This window comes from Calonectris borealis, chromosome 19 (genome assembly GCF_964195595.1).
Source record: "Calonectris borealis chromosome 19, bCalBor7.hap1.2, whole genome shotgun sequence".
Classification (NCBI taxonomy): Eukaryota; Metazoa; Chordata; class Aves; order Procellariiformes; family Procellariidae; genus Calonectris; species Calonectris borealis.
Window position 1 is genome coordinate 10,206,493 of NC_134330.1, and position 21,730 is coordinate 10,228,222.

The following is a 21,730-nucleotide window of genomic DNA, read 5'->3' on the forward strand; positions in this document are numbered from 1 at the left end:
GAGTAGCAGCAAGCAATCCTTAGTATTGAACTTGCAATCTTTATGAAGTTGGAATTCCCATGGGGTTTTGATTGAGGTGTACAGAACTCACTTTTAAAGGTTGTACATGAACAGAAATACAGTGAGGGCAAACACTAGTAGGGACTCTTGTGGTCCTCAGAATATTCCATCATACACTAACATTAGGATACCAGGAGTTAAAACAAAGAGGAGAAATTAACTGTTATTTTGCTCTGTTCACTTATTTTCAACTAGATATTTTCCCATCCCTTATTTTTTATAGTAGAATGAGAAACACTCTTCCAGCCAATATGAATGTGATATTTTAAAAATATTTTCCTCATTTGAATTAGAATGAAAAATTCGACTTCATTTTTTTCATTGAAACTATTCATTTTGTCTTATCTTTTTCAATTTAAACTTCCATTTATGTGTTTCAAACAGTACAGTTTATAAAAGAAATAGCTCAAAGCAGATGTTTTAACAATGTCAAACCTTTCCTGTAAAAATGATTTTAAAAGACAAAATGTGATAGGATAGTCTCAGAACAAGCCCTCTCCTAATGTTTGATTTTAATGAATTACCTTTTACAACACAGACATTTCAATAAGAAATTCTTGATTAATTCCTTCCAATAACCTCTCAAGAAGGAACATGATTTTACAATCTATGATCCTGGAATTACTGTGCAAGTGTGCTGAAGAGTGCTAGAGACAGGTATGTGCTCAAAGCCACCTGGGTACTTCTCCTTCATGACTCACTCTGGTAACCTCAAAGGAAGCACAGAGAAAGTGTTCCTCTCAAAATGACAACAGAACAATGCAATCCCCATGCCCTTGACGAATCAGGCCAGAACAAAGTAGGTTGCTTTATTTTCACTTGTCACTCCAATATCCTTTTGCACGCTCTTCAATACGGAAGACAAGAAGAGTGCATTAAGTGGCTTTACCCATTCCACATTATCCTGTTCTGCATCTGTATATGCTGAGTGTGTTAAATTCATTCTTTAGAGCATGGCTGTATCTGAAGTTATGTTCTCTTCCCAAGGATGTGAGCAGGGAGCATGTTCTGAATCTTGAGATTCCACTCATCAGTGGAGTATGCTGCCATTATAACACTAAGCTGCCATGAAAATGATAGCTTCAATTACATTTTCATGATGAGAAGTTTCCACTAAAGCTGATTTAACAATACAATGTATTGTCTATTTTCCTTGCTTATGCCAATGACTTGGAAAATTGTAAAATTTTGTACAAGAGAATAAGCCAGACGTAATTGCAACCTCTAAGTGTCAGCACTGCAGTTTAGTTTCTTCCCTCCCCACCCCTACAAATTTCAAGTCCACAAGGAACAATGCTGCAACCAGCACCCAAATGTAGAACTTATTATTCACTCCTGCACTCGTATGTTCCTTCTCCAAGCAAGTAGTTAGAAGTCTCTCTACGTGGCTTAAACTCTCTCTCTCAATACAGGCTTGCTGAGTTTTTTCATTTCTCATTATGCAGCAGCAAATAATATTGAAAAAGCTTCACAGAATACAGATGTCATTAATAAATGAGTAGAGAAGGGAAAGAAAAACATGTTGGTAACAACTATATGATTATAAAATTCCAAAACTTTGCCAGATGAACATTAATATAGGTTCCAAAGGGTGACTTCTGCAGTTTATTGTGGAACAGAAGTTTGTACGGTCAGATGACAATGAGTTGAACATATTTAAAAGATTCACCTATATATTTAAGTCAAAAAGTATCATCAAGGATACCTTTCAAACCTTGTGCTTATAACCTTCATTCATCTCTGAAGAGACATGTTTCTCCTCTCTTCCACAGCTAGCATACCTTGCAAACAAGATTCTTTTCAGCTCTATACCTCAGAACAGACAAGGGGCTACATATTATATTCTGCTGTGTTCATTAAAAAGATAAGGGAAGAAAAGAAGGCATGCATGAGTGTGTGAACTGGACAGATTAGACACCTGAGGCTACAGACAACAGCAGGAATATATTTGCTTCCATGATCTGATATATTTTGTCCTAGGAAACACATTAGGAATACACTATTAAGAGTCACATGCCTACTCATATTGAATGGAGAGGTTTAACATTTCTTAGGGTCAAACCTTGAAGACAATATAATTTCTATAAAGCAGCAATGGAAAAATCAGTTATTTAATGTCTTCAACCACAGTAAAAGAAATGACTGTTTCTAACACCACTCTTAAATTGGAGCAGGTCAGATTTGCACACCCACCCCCCAAAAAAAAGAAATTTTCTACTGGGCAAAGAACAACAACAAAAACTAAACAAAACCCAACTTTGTGGTGATTTCTGCAACAAACTAACAGTACAAGATACTGTTAAAAATTAAAAACGTGTTTTCCTGCATAACCTTGCAGGTTTTTTTCTACTAATGCTAATGCAAATCACTATTGTGGGTCCAAACATACCACTCCATGAAGTGGATCCATTCTGGAAAGATGTGAGTAGAGACGTAGGGTCAGCAGACATGCCATGCAAGGCAAACTCAGCCTTGTTCTAATAGATATTAGCAGCGTTGGAGGACTTTGGTAAGACTAAGAACAACAGGTTTGATGTCTTTTTGGTATTAAAAGTTATGCATAAACAACTCTCTTCCAAGACAGATGTCAGCATTTGCCTGCAGAGGGTTACTGCAGCTTTCTCCAAGCCCAGCAGGAGCTGCTCAATACTTGCAGTCCACAGAAAGATAAGGTAGGATTGAAGCCCAATAAATCCAAGATCATTTACTAATCACTCATCCCATTGCTTCCAATCTTGCCTCTCATTTGCCTGGGGACTGAGGCTTCTTTCATCATCAAAAAAAAAAAAAAAAATCACACACAAAGGAACACAGTTAACCGGAACGCTGAAGACCAAATACCCTTCCTTTTCCTTGCTGCAGAATACGCACATACTCCCATCAACAGAAAACCAATGTTGACCACAGCCAATGTTCACAGGGAAATACTCTGCTCAGTGAACAGCCAGCCAGGTCATGTCCCTACCTCTGCATTCAGCTTCAGCTGGCTGCAAAGGGTAATATTATCTTTATAAGTGATGTGCAGAAGAGCTGTGTAAATACAGTATCTGGTTTTAAAAAACCTTCTGTCAAGATTATATAATCTAACAAATGTAAAAATAAATGCATGTCCTACCAACTAATCCTCACAAGAGCCACGTTTAGAAGGAAATACAGAGCTCTGGCATTATATTCATGTTGCTGGCTAAATCTACTAGGTACTATCAGGGCCAAGTTGTAATCTTTCTCAGAGAGGTTACCCCTCCCTTGCAGGGCAGAACTCAATTTCACTGGGACCAATATTTGGCTCTCAGAGCATAAACTACAAAGTAGCAGCCAGGCCACACTGCTGCAGCTCACACAGCCAACAGCAAAAAAGGAAATGAAGAAGCTAGTACTGCCAGTACTTTGTAGGGGGAATGAAAAGGTCAGCATTTCACAGATATGTTCTGCATATAGACATTGTGTATACATTTGCAAGAAACTTGTTCCCTCCCCATGGTGTGCTACATGTTGTTTTGTACATGCAGCCCTCTGTTTTCTGATTGCAAGCCTTGAGGAAGTACTATTGGATGAAACCATCCTGGACATGGATATAATTTTTTGACTTGTCCGTATTCTACCTTATCAAGCTTTGACACACAAGTTTCACATCCAGGAAAAAAAAAAGGGGCCTCAGAAACAGGGAGCTAATTTGGACCCCCTGTTTTAGTGCCTAAGCCTTATGCGGCGCAGACTTGTTTCTGTCACTTTCTACAAGAAGAGCAATAGTTAAATTGGCATGAGGTTCCCTACTGTATGTCATTGACATTTTTATAGTACTGGAATCAGGTGGACTTTTGCTGTTTCATCTCTATTCACTTGTTTGTTTTGTAATAACCAGCCTATTTTTAAAAACAGAATCATCTGTCCTGGATATTTGGCTGTGTCTGAGTGCAGTACATGAATTAACCTTCAAATGTACAAATTTAACAGCCTGCAATTATTGCAGTCATTTTTCATTACAGATCCTTTAAAATAAATAGTTTTTTTTCCATGTAGGATGAGCTTCCCCAAAACTAGCAAAACCAACAACACAGGCATCAAACTTAATCACATGCTCTCTTGCAGGTAATAGAAAAAAGGCACCAGAGGCACAAGCCAAGAACTGCAAGAGCTTTGGAAGGCGAACACTGCCCCTCAGCCCAAGGCCAAGGAAGATGTGACTGTCCCTGCTGTCCTCGCTGGAGCTTTGCCAGGGGTATTACCCCTGTGCTGGCTCCAAAGCAGCTGCACATCACCACTTAGTGTCTTAGCTTGAACTGGTGTTACAAACTGCTTAGTTCCTAGCTATGGCTCAGGACTAGGCACACAGGTGGTTCTCCTGCTATTCCAATGGATTAGCAGAAGCTTCTGGACAAGAAGTGGTACGTACAACTAAGAGAGGTGATGTCCAAAACTGTGAGAGCAATAGTCATCTGCACTCATCTACCAGACTGCTTAAGCATATGCTTACCATTAACCCCTTTTTAAAGTCTTCGTGATCTTAAAGGGACTTAGCATGTGCTTGAAGGCTCTGTTGAACTCATGAACTGAAGCACGTGCTTAAAAGTGGTCAGATGAACTGCAGTCTCAATAGATGAGAAGTTATTTTTAAAGGCAGCAATGAAAGACAACAAATATCTTCCAGAAGGCTTAACATATAACCCTCAAAAATGGTATGCTTGGGGTCACTGTCAATGTACCATAAACCCAAGATTTACTGGAATCATATTTCATTAGAAATCAGTGTTTAAACACTGGGAAGGAAAGATGGCAAAGGGGTTTGTAGAACTTAAATTATATTTTCTGGTATCTAATACAAAATATTTCTAGATTCTATGCTTCATCATCATCAGTTTTGGCTTTTTATTTTTGTTTGAAATTCACTTATAAATAATTTCCCCTATTTACTTTTTAACATGTCTTTTTCCTAATTTAATATAAGTTCCCTAAAGCAGGAAAATACTTCTTACATACATAAGCCAGCTGGATTTTCAAATTCAGTTTTGCAGAATTTCAAGAATGAAATATGTTGATTTATTTAAAGAGCTGCTTGGATGCTGAAGGCACTAAGGCCTTTCTATACCTAGGGGAAACTGAGCTACATAGTTACTACAGAATAACTATTTCACAACACTCCTTTCAGTGCAGTTTAGTTATTCACAGCAGCTCCAGACATGCTCCTGCAAAATAAAAGTCACTTTAATTTTAGATTAAGGAGTGAAAACGGGATAGCTATGCTAGAACTGTTAATTCAGCAGCAGCTAAGCCACAAAGAATTTTCCCTGGCATAAAAGTATGCCCATTTCTGTAACTTCACTTTTTAAGGGAACAGTTGTGAAAAATCAATGGTAGGGAAGAGCAAGAATGTATTTTGCACTCTTTCTCTTCCACAGATTTCATTGCATGAACCTCCAGATGTATACTGGGACTGAAGAATCAGGCTTCGGCAAAATAGTAACCATAATATTTTCCACAATGCCCAGAAAATTTGGGATTCTCAGTTTCATTTGACTGTATTAGTAATCCTTAGAAATTAGACTTCGTATGATAGTGCAGTAGTGAACATTCTTTTTTAATGAGTTTTTCATCCTTTGATCTCATTGGTTTCTGTTATTTGGAAACATCAAATTTCTTTATAGCAGACGTTCAAGATAACACATTGTAAAAATGGAATAAATTAAAAGTTAAAGATAGCAGTAATTACAAGTATGCACACAAACTACCCTCATTGTTTGTTTCCCATTGTACAGAAGCTAAGTTAGTAGTTGTATTATTTTTGGAGGTGTGGCTTGATTTTCAAAATTTATCAGATACATCTACCATGTGTCAGCTTCAATGAAACTTGTGGTTTGCAAGTCTGGCATGCTAAGAAAACGTAGCATGTTAATAGGGCCAGCGTAACAGAAGATTTGCACCTAGTCTGATGCATCTGGTTTAGTTTGAAAGACTTTTTTCCCGTTTTGTGCCTTGTACCATTCAGCGTTGAAAGTACCTTTGCTGTGACAGGACATTGCTAAACTCTCTGTTGAGAAAAGCTCATCTGACCCTTCCCTCTAATCTTCCTGCTCCAAAATAGTGCCCCTTAATTGTCCTATGCAGCAATTCCCTGCCCTTTACTATGGAGAAAACATCAATTATCCAAGCAGTTTTCAGTGACCTTGGCCTCACTATGGCTGTTCAGGAGGCCTCCAAAAGACAGATAACTCCAACTACATGGTCTGAACTTGGGCACTGCAGCAAACACCCTCTTCTCAACCAACCGAGTCACTCTTCTAGCCAGCAATCATGCCTGACCTTGAATTTGCCAAACTCCTCTTGGCTTTGGGGACAAAACAGTGATGACTTCTTTCCTTTATTGCTTTCTATACCATTTGATACATATAACTATTTAATCTGTGACATTAGTGTTGCACTTTCTTCCTCAAGTAACCTCAGAGAGCATAAGGCACTTATAGAGCAGGGCCATAAAGAAAAATGGCAGACTTTTAAAAATCATGTGATTACAGCATTCTCATTGCTCTGCAGAGATGATTCATGGCACCTCTTAATTGGTACTCATGTATACTTTTTATCTTTGATTTTTTCCCCAACATGCAATAGAAATGCGTATCAAAGTTTCAAAATAGGTGATGAAATCTCCTTCATGGCTGTTAACTACTTTAGAGGCAGTGTTCATCAACATATTCTCCAATAAACTGATTAACACAAAGAGGCAGAAACTGTGTTTCCTCTCCGAAATCAGGGAAAGAAGTTGTCCTGTTCTCACCTAAATGTATTAAAGCGATGGAACACTACTATCTCAGCTTCTTGACACAAATAGCATAGCCATATCCTCTGATGAGCCTGTCCCCAATTTGTTTTTCATTTGTTTAATTTAAAAACAGAAAATGGGCATTTGTTCTGGTTTAAGCAAACTGCAGAAGAACCTCCGATAATTGTTCTCTTTATGACATGAGTAAAGAAATCAGTGTATTGATGGAAGTTTATTCAGCTCAGGGACTATCCCAGAAGTATCAGCCAGACACATCACCACCAGTCCACTGCTATCAGAGCTCAGGTGTAGTTCCAGAAGCCTGAGACTATTTTTGCCACCTGCAATGCTTCTCTTACACTGGCAGCACGTGGCCCAGGCTGAGAAATGCCTACACTTCTACTTCCTCCACTGGAGGTTTGGAGACAATACAGAGGAAACAGAAGGAAGAACTAAGAATATTTGGTATCCTTGTATTTGTGCTATGCAGTATAACAAGCTGTTTGGTGGTCTGTCTCAGGCACGTGGAAAACAATTACCCCTGAGCTAGCACAGGTTCTCACGCCTCTGTGAGTAGATCATATCCATATGGATGGACTGATAGTAACTGCCGGCAGTAAAAAGAACAGGCTATATAACCAACGTCTGCTGACCTAACGATTTTTTTGAAGCTTACGAATAACAACATCAGCAGACATTTCTGAAAAGGTTCATAGGCCTCACTGATATTTTAATATTTTGTTACACTGAACTTGGGCCTTGTAGCCTCCACCAAGTTTAATTGGATATCCCTTAATAAACTGAATTAAAAAGGAAAACAAACAATTAATTTCTGCCATAATATGCCAAACAGTGAGAGGACAGATTGCTTATTGACTTTCCTTTGCTCTTTGTCTTTCAAAACACAGGAGCACAGTGTGTGTCCCATTGCACTGTACCTTGTTTAAGCAGGGACAGCCATGACACCCTCCTTCTGGTGGTCAAGAAATGCTAACAGCAGAGCAGACACTGGGCTTCATAGCCCAAATGTGCTACTCCTGACTGTACGCAGCAAAACTTTATTGGGAAACTTCCCATTTGCTCTCCACTTGGCCAAGTACCCTCATATTCTAAAAAATAATTTTAACAAGCTAAATACGCAGACAACCTCATCTCTCAGTAAATTATATGAAACTATATTGTTTTCAGTCTATAAACTGAGTCATAAGAAGCCTAACCATAACATATAATAAGGCTCAAGATTTTAATGTTAGTATTTTGTACTAAAGAGTAAAGAGAGAAGCATTATGTTCCCAAGACTCTCCCTCTCCAAAATGGTATTACAAGAAAATAGCACTCAATTTTCAGTGTAAGACTCGGCTGCCCCTTCAAAGGCTGAAAACTGTGGCAGCTTCCATCTTCTTATCTGCTAGTGCTTCCTTCTCCTTATCAGGTGCTTACAGACAACAACAGGATGATAGGGAAGCTGCTGCTTGTGCTGCATCAGAAAGCAAAAAGCAGCATAGATGTGTACAAACACGCAACTCAACCAAGCCAAGCTCCAGTTCCCCACCTGCTTGTATAAGGCCAACAAATCAAGAACCTGTTGAAAATAACTTGCCTAGATCTTCACATTTAAATTATTCTCCTGCCAGAATATACACATACAGGAAATTTGATTAACTCCCACTCCAAAAAGGGCAATACAGTCCTTCAATACCTTTTCACTTAATGAAAAGGACAGTCTACAAAAATACTTCAAACAATATTCAACCCTGAGACGGTGCTTCCCTCTCTCCAATTTGTATAACATGCTTATCAAAAAAGAGCTCATACATCACTTAAAAAGAGATAAAGGTTGCCACGGTGGTCATTATTGAAAAAACACAATCTGCATGTGCAACATCAACCATATTCAACCTGTGAATCTCAGAAAACAACATGCACAGAAAGTCAACTGCATTTAAGCTCTAACTCTGAAAGGGAAATAAACTTCCAAGACACATGATGTACGAAACTTCATATGGATCTCATTGTCCTGGATAGTAATGAATTGCAGGAAAAAAACCCAACTATTTGCTTTCTCACTTTTTTTTCCTAAAATCGTTCACACGAAGTATATATTTTATGGGATGCCAGTGTGCTAACAAATATAAACTCAAAATCAGGCTTTTTCTCGCAGAAGAGCTGAAGTCATCCTTCAGTCATTCACTAATTCATTAATTTAATCAGGAACATAAACATCATGTGTCCAAGCACAATGGATCAATAGATGCTATGTCAGGACAACTTACAAATAGAGACCAGTTACTGAACAGCTGACCACTCAAGTTTTGCACCAAATTTAGATTTATTTTTTAATTTAAAAAACCTCAGATATTACTAATTTGGCAAAACAACAATAAAAAAGCCATATCTGCAGAAAGATAGGAGTGTGCAAAGAATAGTTTCATATAGATATGCTTCTTTATTGAGAAAATGAATTTTCTGTTGATGAGGTGAAGTGAAATCTAGATCAAGATCTACCCACATGCATGATATCAGCAAAAAAAAAACACACTACCTTAGCCATGTGTCTTGAGTGCACAGACATTTGCTGTAGATGCAAATATTTTTGGCTAACTTGCATGAAAAGAAAGAGGTATGCATAGGTTTTCTCCATATAACAAAGTTTCCATTGGAAGCTGATCCCAATCCTTGCACATTTGCCAATCAAGCAAGTATTTTCTTGTATGTCTTTTCTAAGCGCTAAAACCTGTCGTAAGCCTTGGAATTGAGGATAGATCTTCCAAAACAGCATGTGCAGAGAGGAGCCCTACAAAGCATACAGCCACTACCCCTAGCTTAACAGACAGGGTGCACCCACACTGCATCCACATGTCAGGGAGGGTGTCACATTGTCTCAAGCTGCAAGGCTGGGTGGAAGAGATGGATAAAGAAGGTAAGTTTCCTGTGCTTCTAAATCAATTATGCAAGAGTGTGTAAATTAATGCCACGGTAGGCAGGAAGAAATCCTGGGTTGGCATCCTAGAGTCCTGACAACCATCCTGACACTGAGATTCTGATGATGTGCAAAGATTATGTGTATTACCCGTTATTTTACTAGTCCATAATCCTTCTTAACTGAATGGAAAAAACTTGGATATTGTTCTACATCCAATCTGATTTTATATTAAGATTGCCATGGCAGCCTCTGATACCGCTTTGATATGGGGTATGTGCATAACCTGATGGGTGAGGGGAAAATTGTTTTCCAGGAGCATTGGTTGACTCAGGCAGTTTGCTGAATTGAGGTGCTGTGTATTTGTTAGCACTTCTCCCCTGGATATACATCGGGTTCCCACTACTTTGGTTCTACCTCAGTTAGATCCTCGGGTAAATTCAGATGAAAACTCCCATGGCAAAGTAGCTTGCCAAAGCTTGTACAGACATTAAGAAATATATAGGGCAGAAGATAAAAACCTATTGCCTCTCTGCCCAGGCAGTGATGATTCTGTGAGTCTCTACAGCTTAGAGCTAGGTTTTGTTTGGCACTAATGAAAAGGAAAGAGGCTGTGTAATGACTAGTGTTTAGCAAGACCCACCTCAGAATCTTAGAAAAACACTGTTGTGGGTTCAGAAAACAACCATGAAGATTAACTATGAGATCACCATCATAATAAAATTTCTTTAGCTTAATTTCAGATCTAAGACTCAAATCCTCAAATCCTACAAATCCTTAGTGCTCACATGAAAACCTTCTCCTATAAATGTAGTTAAGAAACTAAATTTTCCCAGAGGATCATAAAGCAACTATTAAAAATAATCAGTCACACAGGGCATCTCATTAAGAATTAAATTGACATAGATTTCGATTAGTCTCATTTCTAACTAACATAACAATAGACCTACTGGGGCAGACAGCAAGATCCGAAGTTTCCTTTGGCTATCTTTTACAGATTCTGAAAGAACTGAAAAAAAAATATCCACCCAGACAAGAAGTTACCCAACTCATAAAACATACTGACATGTTCTAACAACAAGGGAAAGACACAAGTTTGCATAGGTTGAGGTAAAGCTAGGCAATATAAGTCCGACAGTATTTTGAGTAGAGGTTTTTCATCTACCTATCATGCCTCTTCTGAAAAATTATATGACTAGCCTGGTACCCTGACACAGACAGTATCCTGGGAAACATAGGAAGAGCGGAAACATAAGTGTTCATTCCCAGTATCTTGCCAGCCTCCAGGGACCTGCAGCTGAGGGAACTTCCTAAACTAACAATGGTTCCTCATATTGAATAACTCTTGATTAGTTTTCCTCGGTAAGCTGTGTGTTTTTCTGTCCACAACATTCTGGCTGCTTGCTTTAAGGTTTATCAAGTTAGACTTAAATTCAGAGCAGGACTTGCCCCATTTCCTGTTGAGGAACAATTCCTGTAAATAATTTGTTTTGTAAAGTTTTTGTTCACTTCTTCCTGGAACCTGGAGAAGATCTTTTCTCTGCCTGAGGATGATGCACTGATATTTGTCATGAATTCCAGAACCAAACCTAGCAGACTTTCTCTGTAGAGGGGGGAGGATGAACTCCAGTGGTAGTAATGAAGCAAAATGTTGGTTCATAAAGGTAGACAAATAGACCTGAAGCTCTTCTATTTAAATTGCCAGTCTCACTTATGAGTCCCTTCCTTCCATTGATCATCTTTTTTCTGTCTTCCCTATAACCTTCATATGAGGAGGTCATGCCAATCCCAGCAAATGCCAAAGAACAGATAAATTCCAGCCTCAAACTTCAAATTCACTTCTGTTCCCCATCCAGGAACAAAATCCAGAAAGTGATTGTAAGGCACTATTATTACTATCATTTTTATTTTTATGAGACTCATTAAAAACATTTTTAATATCTTTTAGGTGCAAATTACCATAAGACAGCAATGGCTTAAGTGTTATCTGTAGCAGATTAATTCTCAGTTTATCTGGAGAGACTTTCTCAGAATAATCTATGTATAGTAGTTTTGTAAGTAAGCTAATAAGCAAATTCATCAAATACAAACACAACATTATCTAGAAAATTTGCAGTAAGGTACATGATGCTTTCTTTAGCCTAAACTTCTAATTTCTCAATGCTTTAAAGAGAGGGCAGTGATGTAACTTGCTATTCAATATGCACTGCTTCTGCTCTCTGTGCTTGATTCACAGATTATGTGAATGCATGTTAGCTTCCAGCTAGGGAACATGTTATTTCATTTTAAACTATAAAGGTTCTTGCTCTAAATTCTACAAAGACCATGACCACTGCATCACAGATGAGTGGTGCAGTAGGAAAGAATGCCCTGTGCAATCAGATAAGGGCCAGAAGATGCAAAAGCGAAGGTTACTAACCTAGAATTTTTAAGGAAGCTTGCATAATGTTGGATATGCAATTTACAAGCTTCTATGATACGTCCGTCACAAAGCAGTCCTTTAATTTATCAGAACATGTGCTTGCCTTTTGGATGAGATACAGAACCAGAGGCTATTAAAAAGACTATTCATTAGAAGTTTATTCACATTACCAGCATTTCCCCTCATAGCATTAGTGATAATAGTCATGGTATTGACCCCGGGTTTAGTACAAGTTGGATGACTTACATTAGCAGGCATGTATTTCACATCAATATGAATCATGAACTCCTGCTAGTGAACTAAACCACAATGTAGCAGGAACGAACGGTTGTAAACAACTGCTTGACCAGAGATCCCAATCCCTCTACAGTATTTTAGAGCAGAAAGAGGAAGTTTGGCACATAGACAAAGGTCTGTTCAGTGACAAGACCTGCAGTTTTGGTGCCTAAAACGTAGTCTGGTAGGTCAGTCCAGAATAGGGTTGCATGTTTTCAAAGGTACGACTCAAACTCCCCTGGGTTGTGCATCAAATGATTTAACAACTGACTTGGAGAAACGCTCAACTCTCACTTATTTATCACAAAGATTTTCCTGAAATCTCTAATGTTTACAGCTAACTGTGTCAATCTGCATCTGGGATCCAATTAGTGGGGTCCGCTAGTGTTTTTTACAGGGAGGACAACTTAATCACCTCTCTACCTTTTGCCCTCTTGCCAAATTCCTTGCATACATTAAGTCTATAAGGCCTCTTACTACTCACCTTAAAATCATACCACTAGCCTTAAAACGTATTACTGCTACAATCCACAACATGTACTCATTTGTAATGTTTGAGCTGAGTTGTTCCTACACGCTTCTATGCTAGGATTAAGTACACTTTTAAAGCGTGCATTTGTAATGCATCAGATTGTCGTATCAGCTGTCAGTGTAGCAAAACATCACTGCAAGTTACCTTAACTGCTTACTTACCATCATTTTGATGGCAGCACTATAGCTATATGTTTTGCCAGGTAAACCATTTTAGTAGCTTTAACTCTGAAGGAAGAGAACTGGTGAGTGAAGTCTCAGGGCTAGATTCAGACATGATGAATAGGGAAGAGGGTGTAGAGCTATATCTGATATCCCTTGACCATCTGTAATATATGCAGCGCAAAGTGGGAGGATGTTACAGCCACCAAGGCAATGGAGAACAGTTAACACCTTCCTCGTGTCTTGGTCAAAAAACCTCAGCGCTTTCTCCCTTTTTTCCGTGCCTTCATTTTGTTTATATACATGCATATATATGCACACATACACACACACTGTTAAATATGTATTTTATCATGTAATTTAACCATTTGCAACCGCCCTGAGTATCCTGGAGGAAAGAAAGCTTCACATGCAAATGCCACTCTATGCTCTAAAAAGTGCTGGTCAGGAAAAATGCAGAGAGAGAAATTAACTTTTGGAAAGAGGTTATGCATTTATGTCCACACACTGTGCCCTTCGTTAATCTAGGCAATATCTTGAAACTAGAATTATTTTGGAGAAGCTGGTATAGGACAAGAAAACGCTGTAGAAGCATGCACAATGAAGAGAATACAGCCATACTATTGGGTATCACCAGAAGACAAACAAAACCGTTTACTTTTGTCTATATTCAATTCCCCAGTGCAAGGGGAAACATAATAAAGGGATCTGACGCTATTGACCTGGTAAGGCAAGATATTGCTTATGATTTCTTTAGGTATACATTAGTACCCAAAGTGCAAAGGAACAGAAAACTGGACTACTGATTTTAAGTACAAACCACCCATATGCTGCACGAAGCCTAAACTAGGTTTCAATTCAGTGATTTTTGGTTATCGTTGAAAGCAGAATAACAAACTCAAAGCTAAAACAGATTTTATGATTTTATTTGCTGCCAACCTTCCCCCCCCCCTTTTTTTTGTTTTTATACCTAGCTGGCTTTGATTCAGATGTCATGTTTTAAAAATCATCTAACATTTGAAATAAGGAATACAGAGTTTAAATAAGCTGGTTTTAATTTCTTTTTCATATTTCAGAATTTTCAAAGCCAGACATGCTGATAAAACATTTTTCCTTCCACTTCTTTGCAAAAAAACTTCCATATTGAACTATGCCAGTTTTGAAGTGAAAAATATTAGGCAAACTTAGATACATTTTGATGTATATTCAAAACTATCATTGTGTTTATCTTCATGTTGCAGAGCATCCTCTACACAGCACTGTGGGAAACCTAGACTGGAAAGTATTTGTGCTTTCAGAATGAGCATTTAATTTGTTAAGGCTCGCACTCCTTTAATTTACACAGGAAACATTCACCTAAAATAAACATCCCAACCATTGAAAGCCATCTCTGAATTTTAAAATACTTATCAGCTCATGGGAAAGGATTTTCAAGGAATAAGAGCTTAGAAAGAGTGTCCATAACATCATAAGTAACCCCCCCCAAAAACCCCCACACCCCTTCATATTTGTAAATAGCAGGCTGTATATTAATTAACACACATTATCTACATGTTGCTTGCTGACATTGTTGCAGCCCAAAGAAGTTAATCCCTATTAGGGTGTAATTTTCAATTTAAAACATAGAGCATACATGCACATACAACTTTAACATCCTATACCCCCCAAGATACCAAGCTTTGTCTAGAGCTAGGAGAACTCCACCAGACTAACACTATTTAAGATGACCACAGTCAGCTGCTGCAGGGCAGCCAAAAGCACAGCAGTAGAACTGAGAGTCATGAACCCGCATTTTGCAAGCCTCCACTTACAGGTCCTCGTACAGACATACATTCTGTGTCAAAGGAATTTGGCCAAAGTGCAATATAGTTATTGCATTCACTGAACACATGTATTGAAAATTCTCCCCTGAAAGACACTTCACTGATATATTTGGTCCTTGCGCCTCCAATTTAAAAAAAAAAAAAAAGCATTTGGCTGTAAATCAATTATTTGTTTTACAGAGTTAGGAAAATATTTTTTCTCTCCTTTGAAGGCTACTTGCTTGAAATATCAGGTGAGACTTTGCCAGGTAATGAAGATGACTTCTAGTGCAAAGCAGAGCTTTTCAATTTCGCTCATAGAATTTTTCTTGTATGCGGGCACCTACTTTAGAAGACACGTTGATTTGGGAAGCAGTAAGCACCATTTGCCTATAATTAAAGACTGCCTACATTGATTAATGTGCATGCATATAGAAAACACAAAACAAATCACAGGGAGGAATGAAGAAAAAAGGCCTGACCTATTGGCAGAACAAACAACTCACTTTCCCCAATTCCTCTGATGACAGACTGTTTGCCTGGAAGATACCAGTCATGCACATTGCAATTAAACACAAGTTCTTGTAATCAACAAGATCATTAATAGAAGAGGCCATCTCCTCCCATGCCCTGGGTTGTGGATCGTAGGTTTTAATTTACTAAATGAAAACAATCTCACTGAGAGGAAGATCCTCATTTTGAGAGAGGCATGCTTTTGGCCACCTGTGTTATCAGGCAGCTTCTCTTGCCAAATGCAGCTGAAATCAAGAAGGTCAAAAAAGCATCTCTCTCCCTCTCAGAGAACAGCTTGACCTCTCCCACCTGTAAGTTTTAATCAGTCCAAATGAACTGACCTCCAGTCTTCTCCAGTTTGAACAAGGCTGAACAACCACAAAATAATCGCCTCCCTTAAAAAGACTGCAGTGTTGAAGCAGAGGGAGGTGAAGCCACTTAAGAGGTTACCCCTCTTTGCTTCAGTATTCTAATGAGTTAAATGATTACAGTGGAGTCTGTCTGTCAGCTAGCAGCATAGCCAGCAACACAAAGCAGAACTCTAGCTCCCAGTTTTATGCTCCCACTTCCACACCTGAAGTAATACCTCACACTACCATCACTGCAAGGAGTAGCAAGGATTAATGCAGTGGCAACAGGCAGAAGGCTGTGCAAAGTAAGTGAAACATGGGACAGTGCAGCATACACTTCAGTGAAATGTGAACAGGGAAGCGTTTAGGTGGGATACACCAAACTCAGGATAGGAAAAAGGATGAGAAGCCATAAAGGGAACACTAACATGACTCTAAATATTTTTAAGGATAACCCACATGTGTTCAGAAGGTAAGACTTATGGACAGAAACAGGCAGGCAAGAGATTCTATGCAACATGCTGATCACCTGGATAAGAAATGCAGTACCCTGTTTTCACGGATACAATTCTCCTGAGGTAAGAGCGGTGAGCCTTGGAGCTGAGTGTGCACAGTCTGTCATCTTTCCTCTCTTCTGCAGTCTTTGCAAAACTCATGTAAGGCTCCTTCTTTCACATCTTCTTTAAAGGCCTTGGGCTACTTCACCATACACAGACACCAAAATAAAAGTTATGAAGGTCTTTATCTCAGCTATTAATTTCTTATCCTTAATGGTAGCATTAAATCAGCCAACCCCCTCCATCCTCTTGAGCTTGCAGGTCGAAAATATTCCAGAGTTACACCAGGTTACAACCCCAAAAATACAGCAAAGCCCATGAATTACTGTTATATTTCCTTCCCCTACTCTTTCTGGAAAAGAGTCATGGATATGACCTGTAACACTGCACACACAGAGGTATTTAAGCTTGAGGCCTTATGCGTATCCCTGATGAGCAGCTCTGTAACTCTGACTCCTCATCACAAGCTTCTCCCTCCTCCTGCTTCTTGCTAGAGTATCCTGTGGAGTAAGCAGGGGGATGCATTTGCAGCTCCAAGTTCTTCTCCCATTAATATCTGCTTACCAAACTACTATTTCTGCATGAGCAGTAGCCAGAGGTGCTCCTGAGAACACGAATGTTGGCAGGAACACCGACACTCAGCAAGGTTGCTTTTCTGGACTGCATAGTTATTTTGAGGAGAATCACTGTTGTTTAATTCTTTACATGAGAACAGGGCTAAAGGCAGACATTTGCTGCATTCCTCCTTAAAAAACAGATGCAAACCCAAAGTATCACAAATACATCCTGCCACTGATCCCTTTTCTAAGGCAAGATAACCCATCTGACTGACAGATTCACGGTTACATCATTGGCTTTGATTCAGAAGGCTGTATTCTGAAGGGTGAGCCATTTGCTCAGCTGCTGTTAGGCTACAGATGATCATTCAAGTGCATTCAGAACAGAACATTTGCAGAGTTCACCTCTGTGCTTTTTGTGACTCTGAGATACGAGGTTTTTCCATGCATCAGGTTTGTCAGCTTACTTGGGCACAGCAGAGGCCAGGAGACTTATCTTTGCTCTACGCAGGGAAGCAAAGATCCATACTGCAGTGCACCCAGCCAATTTTCCTTTCTAGTTATCTGTGCAGAAAATACACCCCCTTCTGCACTGCCCTGAGCTGATGAGCCCCTACCAACTGCCTTACTTGAAAGCAACCTATCACTTGCATTACACAAGACACTTGAAAACATTTTATATTCCCAGGCAAATGATGCATTACAGGGAGTATACACTTACTCTAAGAAGAATGGTCTTTTTGTCTATTAAAAATGATAGAAAGTATCCAGCAACCAGAATTTGGCTGTGAGTTTGACCCACATGAACTAAAGTAGCACAGTTCACTGCTGCCTACAAAGATTAAAATGATCAGATCAAAACAGCATCCATGAAAGCTAGCTCATCCTCACTGTAAACACAGAGAAGCCGAAACGATCATTTGTTTGAACAGTATGAGTGTGATCAACCAAATTCTTTACAAACCAATTTTTATTAGGTATATTTGCCTATATTATTTCAGGAGGATACAATAAGTAATACAAATACAGAGCTAATCATAAGCATATTTAACTGCCATTCTGCAAAAAAGCGTACAATTTATATTAGCAAGTAAATATTGGGTTGGGCTGCACTTTTGATTAAGATGAACCAAGACATTAGAAACCAAGTATTTAAACTATTTGCCTGATTCACTTTGATTTCCAAAGAGTTCCCAGATCTAAGAAACTATTAACCACTAGCAGGAAAAAAGCAGGTCAGAGCAGAACAGGAAAGGAACCTCTTCAGTCTCTTCTGTCCTTGATGAGATACAGCTGTGGCCTATCAGGTAGCTGTAGGAAACAGTCCTATTTCTTAAGTAGATATTAATCTCAAAGCTAAAAGAGGATCCACCCTTTCTGGTAACCCCGAGTATATCTACTCTTGTAAAATCCATCTTGGCTTATGTCAGAGGACAGATTGTTAAAAAAATCTTAAGTGAAGGGCATGTCTAAGAATCGGACAGGAAATAAAGTATTGGGTAAGTACGTGGAGAAGCAAAGGGAGAACTTGAAATGGCGGCAGTTGAAAGAAGCTCAGCACAGTATGCATGGAAAGAGTTTCTGGTCATTACGACCAGAATTATGACTCTGCAAATAAACAAGGTTGGTTAGATTTCTAATTACCTGAGTTAAAATGAGTAGTATTACCCTATATCTGATACACTTATTGGGAAAGCCCACAGCCATCATTTAATTAAGCATCATTTAGACTTCTGCAGAATTTGTGTTGACAGGATTCTCTACTGCATTACACTACTTCACACACAGTTAGCTCCAGTGAGCTCAGGGGAGTTAAAACAACTGAACTCTGAGCAGTGGAAAGGAAATTTAGACCCACTGTCTTCATAATTTTGAACAGCCATCTGACCACTCATCTATAGCTCATACCTTTACAGCTTACTGAACTGATGAGAAAGATCTTTGAAGGCATTAGGTTCTCATTTTAATCAAGATCTTTATGCTATGCTTTCTTTAAACAGAGAGTTTGCCTGAGTGTGGCTGAACAAAAAGTGGATGATCCAAAGTACCGCCAATGAATGTCCTTGCATCTTCTGGGACAGAACTTGGTTTGCAGGCTCCTTGGTTGCTCGGAGTTGATATAGCATGTGTCACTATTATTTTCCTCCCCATACTACTTCAGAAAGTAGGAGGTGTGCATGACAAGATGGGTCCCTTCCAACCTGAGATATTCTGTGATTCTGTAACAAGACGGTTAAAGGGAGAAAACCAACAAAGGGCAGCAAAGTGCCACTGGAACAAAGTGAATAAGTAAAAGAACAAGCTCTGAGTCTTCCAGTGTGTCCTTATTACTTTTCTTAAGATACCAGGAAACTGTGTTTCATTCAAAGTTGCAAACTATGCATTTTAAACTACTTCATGAACTTGAAGAGCCTGGTATTTGAAGAATGAGGTTGTTCAGCATAAGGAAATTACAATGGAGAAATTAGTTACAACATAATTGTAAATTGCTGGCATTTTACAAAAACAAAACAAAAAAGATACAGAAACCAAACATTGCAGACTTACTGGAATATTCCCCAGGAGAAATAAAAAGGTGATTTATCAAATTTGGGATCCCTATGAAATTCTAAAGAAAGATGAAATTAGAGAATTAATGATGCAACACCCATATTAGCAGCTGTCATGTTCCATGTAGTAATTAAGCAACTCAAAGCTTTTGTTAGAAAGGTATAAACATAACCATCCCTGTTTTACAGACAGAAAAAGAGTAGGAAAGTTAATCATTGTCATCACCTAAATATAAACTCAGAAGTATATGACTCCAAGTTTCATTATCATTCCTTTGGAACATGCTTACGAGATCAGTTCCGTTAAATTTATTCTACATTCATGACACACACACAGAAGGGCAGTGAGCATGCAAGCTACCTAACTCTGTGTACAGTTAATACACAAAGCACCCTGTGGTTACTGAAGTGAAGTAAATAGGAATTCTATCAAAATACAATATGAAAGATTAAAAGGACATCAATGAGCAGGGAAGCCTGAAACTCAGTTAACTAAATTCACCAGTTTGTCAAAAATACCTTTCCCATCTGTAAAAAGGATAGCTACACTTCTCTACTTCACCAGAGGGCCAAAAATGGTGCAAAAGTAGCATTGCCGTAGAAAACATAAGCAAGCCGAATACATTTACCAAAATATCTTTCCTAAATTCAACTGCCACTAGATTTTCTGCATCTAGCTGAAAGCACACTCACTGTCCTGGAAGAAGTCCATCAGATTTTCACCTGACTTCCTGGCCTAACAGCGGTGGGATGGAAGCTGTGAATTCATATATGCCAAGCAAGATTTAATCAAAGCTTTCTTGAGAATATATATGCCAAAGTGAATAAGTAAGCACAGAGAAATCAGTCATAGTATGATAAAAAGTAGATATGCAACTTTAATTGTAGCTCCTTTAATACGTGCTAGATACATTTCCTTCTTTATCTTGGACAAGCACCCATAAAAAGAAGAAACAATTTAAGTAATGAACTTAAATTGCTAGAATGAATGATGACATAGATTAATTATACATTTAATTAGAAATTTAGTACTAGAGCCGCTCATTCTTATCTGAGCCATCTAAGGGTGGAAAAAGGGATTTTCTGCATGTTTATAATAGCTATCACCGTGTGACTTCTTTTTTTTTAAAGTACAGTTTATGCTACTGCCCTCTATCATATGCATAAGCAAGTCTCAAATGGGTAGCATCACTCCTAAGAACAAGTACAGATAGTGGAAAACCTTCCAAAAAGTCCTGTCTATAAAAGAGAGAAAGTTCCATGCTCCAGTTCTGTTCTTGCTGCAACACTGAGCAATCCTGACATTCGACACTGGGGAAAAGCATGAAGTTTTTGGGTGGCCAAAAGGTTATCGCTGTTATCATTCTTTAAATAGACATACTTATATATACACACACACACATATAGGTTTGGGTTTTTTTACAGTGCAACTGTTCTATCCTAGAAATTAAACTTTTTAAAGAGAAAAACACTGCTTTAAACAAAGCAAGGGACTTGGAAAGGCTTAGTCCAATAGTTATGTATTCTGGTGAAGAAGCACTGACATCACAGATCTAGGCATACAGCAAGAGCTTATATTCAGACTCCTAAATCCAAATGTATCTCTAAAATTAAATTAAAATCTACAGGCACAAACAGAAGACCAAGTTCTCTCTGGATTTAGTCACTGATAAAAGAATTATGTTTATCTACATGTGGCACATCTGGAAGAGTTACAGCCATGAACCGGATGGGGAGTAAATCAGGACAGAATTAGACTTCTGGAGTGCACAGCTGTATGGCAGCCAGATGTGCTCTCTGTCAACAAACATAATCCCTTTCGAGTCATTGACTCCATCACCAGCAGAAGTGGCATTATTAGCCAATGCTGTGCATGCAGTTTCACTAAAGTATTCCCTTGGTTTAGGGATAAACATGTGCATAATCCTGCACTGCATGACTCCCACACACTAAATAGGAGTCAGGCAGATTGGTCAGACCACCCAAGCTGAAGGTCAAACAGTGCAACTTGTAAAATGTCCAGACTGCAAACCCTCTACTCATACTGGTAAGCAGTCTCCTTCCAGTTCACCGAGTCAGCGGTAACTACTGGCCAGAGGATTCGCGGCTTCGCCTCAGAATAGCAGAGATACTTTTATCTTAAGAAACACAAAGCCATTGCCATAGTATATGTGACAGTAAACTGGGGCAAAACAGACAGAGAATTCATAACTAGAAATACCACAACCATCTCAGAGAATTGTCTCTCATAGATACCCATCTTCAGACTGTAGGAGA